At 36.3% G+C, this 11,156-nt stretch overlaps 1 pseudogene; it reads left to right on the top strand.

The window, feature by feature from the left end:
• Positions 1 to 1,099: 1,099 nt before the first annotated feature.
• LOC127198237 (spermidine synthase-like) lies at positions 1,100 to 1,900 on the top strand (annotated as a pseudogene).
• The last annotated feature ends 9,256 nt before the right edge of the window (positions 1,901 to 11,156 follow it).

Raw genomic sequence — 11,156 nt, 5'->3', positions numbered from 1 at the left:
TAAAATATACATTTAAAAAATAAAAAAAGCAAAAGCAAAAAAAAAAATCTCCCTGCTGATATTCAAGAGTCTACAGATGGATCACTGAATTCTGTAGGTTGTACTGGGTGGCAGTGGTTTGGCTCATAATAAATGTGGGTTGTGCTTTGTGTCAGAAGAGTTTATGATGTCACAACATCCTCAAGTGGAGGTGGGCTGGTGGAGGGTAGGTTAAGGTGGTTCTCATCTGTGGTCCAGGTTTTGGTATAATATATGGTTGTAGAACAAAGTGGTGGTAAAGGACGTTGATAGACAAGAAGGCAGATAGAATGAATCTGGCAGTCCACATTAGGGTTCTAGGTTGGTTTCCATGTGATCCTGAAGGGGCACAATAGGTAGGGTGGCTAAAAATATAGACAAATGGAAAGCCTGAGTCTGGGAAAACCTACCTGTAATCTTATACACTCTCAGATTGGCACAGTGGGAGGGATACTGATGAATGGGCGTGGCTGTCAGAATTGGCCTGGTTCTAACTACCTGGTGTTCTGAATCAGGCTGAACCTATCCCAGAGTCACATAGTGGGACGGCTAGGCAGAGGACTAGCTTTGGGGATTCTTACATGGAATTCTTGGCCTTTTTGTCTAAGCCACTTATAATTTCATTTATTTAACATAGCCTATATAAAATTATATTAAAGTTAAAAAGATGCAGTAAACATGTTTATGTCTTCTGCCTTAAGCCATATGGAATCTTCCTTCTAAGAGATAGAGCTATATAAAGACAGATGATAGGTAGGTAGGTAGGTAGATAGATAGATAGATAGATAGATAGATAGATAGACTGATAGATAGATAAATTCCTCTGACCCATATAAAAGTACTCCTAAAAGCCATGGGGTTTTAAACAAAATTATCAATGCCAAATGTGAGATACATTTTTGAAAGCCATTGATTAGTGAGTAGACAATGTCCACCAAAGCCCAATAATTTTGGTTGCCCACCTACTTAGTAAGGCCCTACTGCTTGAGGTTTTAGTGCCACGGGCAGCAGGCAGAGCTGCCCTTTGGGCTAAGGCTCTGCATGGCCTGCAGCCCAGGGTCCACAATGTGTGTTGCCTGCCATGGAGCCAGGCCCCGACAGCCCAGCCAAGCCTGGCCCCTCCATCACACAAGAGGGCTGATTCCTGTGGCCTGCAGCCCGGTCGCTGCAGGTGGAGCAGCTGCTGTATCACTCGCGCTTGCAGCACCAAGACATCCTTGTCCTCCTCAGTAAAAGCTATGGCAATGTGCTGGTTTTGGAAGGCATCAGTCTTCCAGTGTACTGAGAGGGACGAGTTCTCCTACCAGGAGGTGATCACTAACCTTCCCTACTGCAGCCACTCCAACCCACTGAAGGTGCTGATCATGGGGGAGGTGGGGCATGTGGAGATGGGGCATCCTACGGGAAGTGGTGAAGTACCCCTCTGAAGAGTCTTTGGTCAGTGTGTGATCGATGAGGATGTCATTGAAATCTCTAAGAAGTTCCTGGACATCGGCTACTCTATCTCAAAGCTAACCCTCCATATGGGTAATGGCTTGGAGTTCATGAAACATAACCAAGATGCCTTAGACATCATCATTACTGACTCCTCAGACACCATAAACTGTGCTGACAGCCTCTTCAAGGAGTCTTATTTCCAGCTCATGAAGACAGTGCTCAAGGAAGATGGCATCCTCTGCGCCAGGGTAAGTGCCAGTGACTGCACCTGGACATGTTCAAAGAGATGAGGCATTTCTGCAAATCTCTCTTTCCTGTGGTGGGCTATGCCTACTGCACCATTCCCACTTATCCCAGCAGCCATATCAGCTTTATGCTGTGCAGCAAAAACCCACACAGCAACTTCCAGGAGCCCATGCAGCAACTGGACTCTGGAAAAAGGTAAACATTTTCCTTACTTACCTGCCCAATGATGAGCCCACAATGCTCTAATGAATAACTTCAAACCTTTAGTCCTACAAATTACCCAGCTAAATTAAGTAAGTCATGAAACAAAATAAAAAAGCCATGACTAGGGAAAATGACTTACAAAGATGAGGACATAAGGTATAGGAAATCGAAGGTTCGGAGAGTCTGTGGAAAAGAATGATAGGAATGTACTATATGCATAAAACTGACAATTTCAAAAAATGTTCAAAATCTTTAATACTGGATAATTACCAGTGCAACTTCTGGCAGTTGCTGGCTTTGTTGTTGTTCTTGTCATCTTAAAGGTCAGTATTCACGTATATTTTGCAATAATCATCTCCTTTTTCCTTCTGCCATGAATAAATTGACTATATTAAGTAGTTCATTATTTTACAATAAAGTGAATTGAAGCTAAGGTTTCATGTATGACAGATGCCATCCCAACACTATGCTGTACTGTCAACCCTCTTTTTAACCTACAGTTTTAGACTAAGTCTCACGAAGTTGTTCAGGTGGGCATTGAATTCATGATCTTCCTGCCCTAGTCTGTAAAGAACCTGGAATGTTAGGCCTCTGGCTCTAGGCTTTTTCCCTTTTCTTTATGGGAATTGTCTCTCTGGTCTGATCCCTTCTCTCTTATGTCACTAATACACTGCCAATATTAAAGTGATACTTGTCCCATCATTTTTCACTGCACTAGGTGCACTTTCCAGTTGTTTTCTTGGCCCTTGAAACACAAGGGCTTTTCACATTTTCTTTCTGTCATTCCTTTAGATTATGAGATGATTTTATATTTTATCTTATTATGACCAGAGCTCAATCAATGCCCAGAATATAATAAATGTTCTATAAATATCAGTTAAGGGAATTAGGGAAAGAAGAAAATGGAAGCATGGCATCTTCATCATTTTGGAGTTCCAGTGATTGCTTTATTGTTTTTGTAGTGCTGGTAGTTGAGCCCTGTGTCCCACATGCTAGGAAAACACTCTACAAATGAACTTCCCAAGTTCTTGAACTCTGGTGCCCAATATTTGACCACTTCCCCATGGTGGGAGGTCTGGTGGCACTCAGAGAAGGAATAAGCACCACCAACATGAGATTTGATAGATAGCCTATGACCATATAGTGGGGGAGGAAGTCTCCTTTGGTCATAGACCTATGGAAGGGGAATAGGGTGAAAGCAAGAGGAAGCGAGGAACTGATGGTTACAAGTGAGGGGAAAACAATCGAGATGTAATCTGAATAAATTAATTAAATAATAAAAAATAATTTTTAAAATATTAAGACATTTTAGTAGCTGAATCCATTTTAGGCAAGATTTTAATCATAAGCATTGGAACAGAAAGACTGTTGTAGTTACATATCTTTTAAGTAATTCCAGTTTTGTCACCAGTTGACTGCCACCCTGAGCCATTTGTTTAACCTCCTGGTTCTCTGTTCCTTAATCTATAAAATGAGATTGAACTAAAATGATCTCTGAGGCCCTTTCCAGCTCTGAAGTTCTATGATTGTCATCAATGATTGCATAAATAAAAAATTCCATTAACATGAATGTCTTAATCCCTAAGCATTATCACTAAATTGAGGTTTTCTTTTTTGTGAAAAGCAATTAGTCTATATACACAGTAGGAAAAGTATTCAGATATCCTCACTTCTATCTACAATTCAGCTTTATTAGAAAAATTGTTTTCAAATAATGTGAATACTTTTTTCTCAAATTAGGAGAATCTTCTATAATTATAGGTTCATTATGATTGTTTTCAATAGTCACTTGGATTCATTTCATACCTCACATACAAGCATCTTTGCCTTGTCCAAGCCAAACGAGAAGTGGCAGATTCTCCTGAAATCTAACAAAGCATTGCAGGCTCTACCAGGCAGAAAACCTCTGTTTCCTCCTGGCATAGTGGAGATCCTTATGTTTTCATTGACTAAGCATGGTTTTTTGTCTATACAGTTTTCCCTATTTGCTCTAATTTCTAGTATGTTGATCCTTTGAGCCTCTTAATCTTAGGTTCCACAAAAACAAACAAACAAACAAACAAACAAACAAAAACAAAAACACAAAAAACAAAAATAACAAAACAAAACCAAAAACCCTTTTTGTTATACTCTCTGATTTGGTGGCCCAAGTAGAACCAGGGAAAGTATTTATCCAGTGTGTTATTGACACAGGTAAGAATCTGCACATATGTAATCAGAATCAAGAAAAATCATTTCAGAACACATGGGCACTGCAAATTTTAATTTCTTTATTGTGCTAATTCATTCCCATTTTTAACTTTATGAGGTCTAGAATCCCCAGTGACACAGTCTCTAGGTCGTCCAAGGGAGACTATATTAAATAGGTTACCTGAGTGCTGAAGAACTGCCTTCTGTGGCTAGCACCACTCTCTAGAATGGATTAGAAGCCTACGGGAAAAGGTGAAAGTAAGAAGAACCAAATGTTGATTCTTCCTGCTTCCTAACTAGAAATAATTGCACCAGGTGCCTAAAAGCCCTGCACCAGGATTTTCTCTGCCATGGCGGACTAAATCCTTGAACTGCGAGCGAAAAAACTAAACAAATCAAAAACAAACAAACAAACAAACAAAAAACCAAACAAAACAAAAACCCCAAAAACTCTATTTTATAAGTTGTTTTTATCAGAGTATTTTGTCACAGTATCAGGCAAAGAAAATAAGATAACAGTATACAATAACCTTTAAATATATACAGTGTACACAATAAGTTCTGGTACATGTATGCACTTGCAGTCCATGAAAAGGATGAACATGATGAATGTACCCTTCATTTCCTGATCTGATCACATGATCCTTTAAGGTCTATTTTCAAGGCTTGCACATTCTCTTCATGTTCATTTTATCCCACACTTTGCCCATCTGCTTTCCAAATCTGTAAATGATCTTGCATTTTAAAGAATTTCACAATAATGGAATCATAAAATGTTCCTTGCTTAAATCTCAGGATATTTAGACAGTCTCTTACATTGCTGCATGTGTTAATAAATAGCACATTTATGTTTTTTTTTTTTTTTACTGGATAGGATATGAATTGCATGGAATTACCACAATTGTCTTATGCATTTATCTCTTGGAGGTCATTTGAATTGTTTTTGTGTTTTCCTATGCAATGTTATGTGTCTAAGAATTAGTGTTCAAGTCTTTGTATGTACGTCATTTTATTCCTTTGAGTAGAAACTAGGAAATGTGGTCGAGAAATATTGTAATTACTTTAAGAAACTGTCCAACTATTTTTTAAAGTAGCTGTACTATTTTACCAACAACAGCTTGTAATAATCTTGGCTCTCCTGTATCTTCCTAATGTTGGATATTTTCATTCTTTTTGGTGATAGGCATGTTAATAGATGTGTTGTAGTGCCTAACTATGTGCCTATTCTTTAGACTATATGAAGCACTTTACAACTTCAGTAATAATAAAAGCATGTCAGTAAAAAATGGAGGAAATATTAAACTACAAACTTCAATAAAGAATCAATACAGATGAAAATGTCTACAAAAACAATGCATTAGAGAAATTCAAATTGTTTTATAGGTGTTTTGATTCATGTAAGAATCAGTTAACATTAAGTACTCTATAAAACCTCCAACTCTCTTCCTAACAAGTTGTTCACATTGACTATGACATTACATATGCAATACATACATACATATGCATGCTTTGTTATTTGCTGAAATTTATGACATAAATGTTAGGTTTTAGATTATGTCCTTGTTGAAGTTGATCACAAATGAAACATTAACAACAATATGTAGTGATTTTAAATTATCTCCCTTTTGTCTTATAGTATCTTCACAATTATAATCAATGTAAGTTTGTATTAACATTTAAATTTGCAAATGTACTTGTTAGAAACTTGATTTTATTTATAAGTAACATATCTTATGACTCTTGATAATCATCTTTTCTATATAAGTTCTTTACTTTTTCATGATTTTTCACTCATGTTATTTATTATCTCAGTGTTTCTTTAAATACTTGAATTATATCCGTGTAAAAATGTGTCAACTGTTATGCAAGGTTACTATAACTTTAGTTTATTATTTTGTAATGACAGGTATAGACTTCATGTTGTCACTTTACTAACTGACTGTATTATGGTTTCTTATAATGACTCTTTAGAAACTTTAAGATGCATTCTTTTAGTATTTAACGCTTGATGCTTTACTTTTAGTTTCAAAATTTTCTATACTGTACTTAATACATGGTATAATTATGGCTCATCATTTATGAGCTTTCAATTTGTTTCAGGTTGTTTACAGATTTATTTGTCTGTTATTATTTTTCCTGTGTATTAAGAACTTATTCTCCTCTGTAAACTATTTTACACTGAGGTTTCTTTATAACAGTTACTTACATATTCCATGCTGAATTAGTTTTCAAACAATATTTTAAATTCTCAAACACAGATGTTATCATTACTTTAAAATTATAAAAAAATTAAAACTCTAGTTGTCTGTTAAACTTTATTTTTTGTTGACAATAAGACATCTATCTTTAAGGTTTTCTTTTAAATTGTACTGGAAGGTTAAGGTAGCTTAAAATTATTTTTTACATTAATATTGTATATTATTTTATTATAATTATTTATTTATTTATTCATTCTCTCTCTCTCTCTCTCTCTCTCTCTCTCTCTCTCTCTCTCTCTCTCTCTCTCTCTCTCTCTCTCTCTCTCTCTGTTTGTGTCTGTGTGCACATGTGCATGTGGAATCATGCTTTCTTCTTTCACTGTTGGGGTCCTATAGAAGGAACTGAGGTCATCAGGTTCAGCAACAGACATCTTTAGTCACTTAGTCAAGCCTCTGGTTCCTGCTTTGTATACTTATATATGAGTATTTTGAGTTTTACATTAATGTTTCTTTATGATTTCAATAGGGTGCAATGAAATTTTAGGGAATTCGGGTTCAGACTTTTTTCAAAATAAGCAAGTTAATGCTTATGTAATACTATATTAATTATTTGAGCTGTATAAGTCTTTACTGGTAAATATTAGTCAACCCTTAATGGTTGTAATAAAGATACAGTTATAATAAACCCTGTGCCATATGGGATTTTATCTGCTGAAAGGTTCTTCAGGAAACAAAGTTTCATTCTAGTACAGTTATTTACAGAGGTGCTGATTGTAAAGGCGAAGGTGTGTAACAACCACGCAGCATAACCAGCAATCTAAAGCCTGTCAGCACTGAGACTATCGTCACATTTAAACTTAGGGGGGAGCAACAGAGTCTTGGGGACCTGAAAATAAACACTCACATAACTTTGTCCTTGGGGGGAATGAAGGACTATAGATGGAAGGATGAAATCTCATTAGGGTGCAGAATATATGTTATATTATTTATACATACCATTTTGGATAGTATAATGTATGTTTGCTGGTTACTTTAACTTAAAATGCTCTCCAAAATGATAATTCTAATGGGGCTTGTGCTTCTAAGGTACTACCATACAATTGTATTCAGAGAAATGTGTCCTGGTATCACAATTTAAGTTATATGTTTCACTTCCTTTAATAAAAGAGTTCATGAATAATAGGAAGATTGCTTACTGTTTATTGTATAAGGTTGAGTAACTTCATCCTGAGAATCCCAAATTTTCAAAATCTGACATTTGAGTGTCCACATGATACCACAAGTAGACAATCCCCAAACTTGTTCATGTGATTCGTCACAATAAAGGGAGCATGAAATTGCCATCAGTCTAGAACTTAAAGCGTAGATGAAACAAATTTTGTGTTTAGTCACCAATCACACTCTGGGCATGTCTTATTACTTATAGGCAAATATTTCAAAAGCTAAGACAATTCCCTGCATGTTTACTCTGCACTGGACACCCAAGATTCTGGACAATAAGGTGAGACTACATTTTCATGTCACTGCCTGAGTCCTCTCACTTAAAACTCATTACAGAAACCTGCAGTGTACAGTTGTGTTTTAATGTTCTAAATTACATCTCTCTTGCCCTAATCTGCCTGAGCATGCTACAGTATCCCTCACACAAAGGCTTCTTTCTCTGTGGTTTTGTAGCTACTTCCCGTCCCCCACGCCACTTAAGTGTGCAATCTTAAGTCGTGTATCTTAATCAATTGCTGTCTCTCCAGAAAGCTGCTCTTCACTTCAGTGTGTTCTAGAAAGTGCTGTTTGGTAGGAGACTACAGCTGCTCTTTGTTCTGTTATTCTGAGCCTGTGTGTACAGGCAGCTGCTTTCTCTTTACAAAATTAGCCTTTTCTTTTTATTTTGATGATGAAAGAGTGGCTTGCACTATCCTCAGTGAGGAGTCACTTTCTGCTTCAGTTGTCAGTGCTGACGCTGCTATTGCTGGGAACCATGGATGCCATGATGCTGCTTTGGGTAGCAGTCATTCAAGGCACTGTTCTTTCCTTACCTCATGTTGCACTGGGAAGGTGATCAACAGCAGTGGATAGTTGCCATGACATGAGTGTTGGGATAGAAATTCGAACTCAGATTGACAGTCTGTGTGTCTGTTTTCAGATGTGTGACTGTGAAGCAGCATCTGCAATGCCTAGCTTTATCCTCATTTGGAGAAAGTAAACAATAGATTGACTGCTCTGTGAACTCTCATGATTATTATGGGCCTCAAGTAAGAGAACATATATGATATCACTTACAAAGTGTAAAGAGCAAGGAACTTTTGTCTTGTGAAAAAATAAATTTAAAGCACATTTCTGAGCCACAGGAGCAGTGCAGTATCCCGTGTAAGTCAGTACTGACTTGTTTTCATATTTTCCTACCTGACAAGCCAATGAAGAAAACATTTATTTCTACAGGAAATCCCAAGGGTTAGTGACTGATATTTTCTGAGCATACGTAACATAACTCTAAGAATTAATAGGCAGAATTTAGCATATTCATATATATATATATATATATATGACTGCATAAATAGAACCATAATCATCCTTTTTTGCACTGATAAAATTTCCTAAAAGTAGTGTGTACCACCTTTGCTTTTTGCCACTTAATTGAACAGTTTTCAAGGGTGCCCACATGCTTTTTCTTGAGCTATAAAGCCCCAAATGTTATTATATTGACTCAAAGAAAGTTGTATGACCCTCATTAAAGGCAATGCCTGTTATTAATATATTAATTTTAGAATTTCTCTAAACTGCTCAAAAATGAATCAGCCTATAGAATGGCTATTAGAATCTTTAAATGTTTATGTGCGTTAAAATTTTATTAGAGCCTCTTATTTCCCTTATATTCTTTTATAAATTGAATCATAATAAGTACATTACTATTGTTTAATATTATATCTTTATTATTAGCAATTAGATTTTGTAGTATTTTTCAGTGTGTAACGAAGTGGGTTTTAAAAAGGAAAATAAAGGCTTTAAATCATCAGTACTTCAAAATACTAAGATTTTTTTTCTCACATTTTCAGTTTTAAAGTAACTATTTCATCACATTTATCTATTTCAACCAAAGCACTTGAACATATTCAGTAAAATCTGACAATTTTTTGCATTTTTTATGCTCCTATGGTTTTATTGTCATATTCTATTTTGGAGTGTTTATTGGAATTCATGAGTATTTATTAGGTGTCTGTTCACAGGTACCGGATGCTGTGGGAGGAAATAAAACAATGAAAATGATTTTTCCCAAGGATATTACCTTCCAACAGAGAGAGAAAAACAAGTAACATATTCAAATAATGAAGACATTTGCTTAATATGGTAGCAAGCTCTGCCACAGTAACACAGACTTACAGGATGGGAAGCACCTAAAACATGGCTGGCAAGTTGAGTCCGCTGATGAGGGCACTTGCTGCCACGCGTGTCGAATAGAATTCAAGGACTTGGTCCTATCTGATGGAAGAAGACTGACTCCCAGAAGTTTTCCTTTGACTGCCGTATATGTACTGTGGAGTGTTGTAAATGTGTACACATACACATATAATAAATAAGTAAGTAAATAAATAAATAAATGTGATACAATTTGAGAGGAAAAGGTGGCCAAAATGGAAAGAAAGAGCTGCTATAAGTAGTCTGAACAATGAAGGTCTCTAGTAGGACTTTGTTATCGTTGAACTCTATGATATGACAAACTTTTGGATTTTGAAACACCAGAGCAAGAAATGGGGTGTGGTATTGGGTAGAATTTGGAAATGTCCCACTGAAACTGTGAACTGGTGAAGGCAGGATGTTTGGCTGGAGTGTACAAATGATGTCATAGGGAGCAAAAACCAAGAGTTGCAGCATGGTGTATCTAGGTTTCAAACTAATCACAATGAAAAGCAACTGGAAACATTTAATGAGAGAAACAACATCCATCCCACAAGTTATTTTGAAGATGAGCAATGTGAAACCATTGATGGAGACTGGGAAGGAAGTTAGAAGGTTGCCTCAGTATGGAAGAGGGAAAAGTTGCTTATGACCCGTGAATCCTTCTTCATGGCTTATCTGTGTCAATCCTTAGGAAGATAAGAACATCTTTAGTAGTTGCTACATGCTAAGATCCTTAGATGAGATAATTTTGAAAGTCTCACTGTGATGTGAGACTCTTCAGTGTAAAGTGAAAGAGATGTGATTTTTAGAGAAATTTCATGATGGTAAAACTTGAGAGTTAGTTGAGTATGTCCGATTCCAAGCTCTGTGCTGTGTCCAGTAAAGCCTGTTCACCTCTAGGTATTAGCCTTTCTTCTATCCTTATCATTTGCTTAAAAGAAACGTAAAAACCTTAACTGAAGTAATTCTGTTATTTTTGACAAATGGACTTAGAGTGATAATAGGGTGACTTGTTACTACTTCCCAAGCCAATTGAGAGGGCACTTTCAAATGTCTTTATACTTTTTTTTGCTTTTATATTTAATAGTGGTTATGTTCTGTGCCTAGATATAAGTCTCCAACATTGTTGTATATCCTACAAGCCAGAAACCATCACATCTTCCAATTTTCAATTTCTTACTCTGCCTGTGTTATCTCATTTTCTCAAACTGTTGTAACAAGTATTGCAAACTGGATGCCTTAAGACAGACACTTACAGATCTAGAAAACAAGAGCTGGAAACTAAGGTGCTGTCCACCTACAGAAGGTCACAGGATGACCCTTTTGCTGCTTCGTCTAACTTCTAGTGGTTTAATGTTTGTTGTAATGTATAAGTCCAAACTCTCAATCTGCTTTCTGAAGTCTTTATTTTAAAATTTCATGAAGACATTGTAAAATTCATGTTGAATTTTTTTGATCTTTATGTTGGGC

This window comes from Acomys russatus, chromosome 2, assembly GCF_903995435.1.
Source record: "Acomys russatus chromosome 2, mAcoRus1.1, whole genome shotgun sequence".
NCBI lineage: Eukaryota > Metazoa > Chordata > Mammalia > Rodentia > Muridae > Acomys > Acomys russatus.
This window is presented reverse-complemented; position numbering and strand designations above follow the sequence as displayed.